This window comes from Thalia democratica, chromosome 1 (genome assembly GCF_965202585.1).
Source record: "Thalia democratica chromosome 1, ktThaDemo2.hap1.1, whole genome shotgun sequence".
NCBI lineage: Eukaryota > Metazoa > Chordata > Thaliacea > Salpida > Salpidae > Thalia > Thalia democratica.
Window position 1 is genome coordinate 1562501 of NC_139165.1, and position 1603 is coordinate 1564103.

A 1603-nucleotide genomic window follows, 5' to 3' on the forward strand; every position below is an offset into this window, starting at 1 on the left:
AAGTTTAACTTTTAATTTATTAAATTTATATCTTTCAAAAAAGTATAAGTTCTGAGTAATAATTTTTTTATAGTTTTGTTTGGTTTTTCATATTGTTATATTTGTAGTAAGGTGCAAATCTAGTAAGTTTTAAAATTATTATTTATGAATTTAGTTTGAAAAAAAAATTAAATGTAATAAATTGTGTAACTTTAAATAAGTATAATTTTTATCAACAGCTTTTACTTTTAATTTTTGTAGGTTCCGATTAGTAAGTATCATAAACACTAATAAATTAAGCTATTTTTAGTATTTCTAACTTTTATTATTTAAATATCTATAGACTGTATTAATAATTGAAAACGATATAACTTTTTAAAATAATAAGTAATTTGCCTTTGTATTTTAAAGCCATTAACACTTTTTATATATTAATAAAGAACTGATTGATATAACAATTCAATTTCACTGCTTTTCAAAGTATAAAAAAGACGTTTTTTTTTCACTAGTTGTTTGTTTATTTACAAAAACATTTTCAAATTTAAACGAACTTGTCTATTTAGTAAAATAGAGCTAAAATTGTATTAGTTTTATGTCTTAACTTATAGTTCACACTTTTTTTCGACATCGGTCGAGAAAAAAACAATAAAATTGTGTTTGAATTTGATTGTCTTAATTTTCTACCTCATTTGTGAATAACTTGAGTAATATCATAGATAAGTAAAAGCTGTAGAGTTTTTTTTTCTTACAGATGCAACATATTTTTTTTGTAAAAAAATAAAATCCAAAATCAGTTGAGTTTAGTAAAAGCAAGCAGAGACTGCCAAAGATTTTTATTTTGTATATCTGAAAACGATAAGACGATGTACCTTTTTGTAATAATTTTAATAAAAGTTTAAAAAAAACACACTAAAACTTTTCATCTGTATAACAACTTATTCTAGTAAAACTACAAAACTTTTTCTGAACATTCAAGAGCTGAAAAGTAATATGTTTTTTAAATAGAAAACATTTTTTTTAAATTTTTTTGAAACTGAAGAAAAAACATACAGTATGCGACAAAAATAAATATATTTCTAAAAGTTAAATGCGACAAAAACAATTAAAAATAAGTGAATTATTTTAACATTGCTGATATCACATAACATAGCACAAAACATAATATTATAAAGTAACTTATAAAAATAATAATCGTAATCAGATAAATTTATAATAGATAACAAAAAAAGTTTTTTTTTTTTGTTTTTTGAAAACTTTTTTACAGTAAGCCTTAGTATTTTTCTCATAAATAAAATACTACATATGTAAAATTTTATGTTTTAAGTTATAAAAGATTGTAATAATCTCTGAAAAGCATTAAATAATCTAAAATAGTTTTTGTTACAATTTTGTACAGAAAAATAAATTGAAAAACCGTAAATGAAAAAAAAATATTTTTGTTAATGATAAATATTGACAGTATCTGTGTGAGCACCTTAAAAATTCTATTTAAACTTTACTTATTTTTACAATAAATAGTGCATGAAAAATTTTTTAATACATAATAGCTGTAGAATTTACACAACGTTTATCAAAATTATTATTTGTTTTTATAAGACCAATAAAATAGAATTCTCTGTCGCAT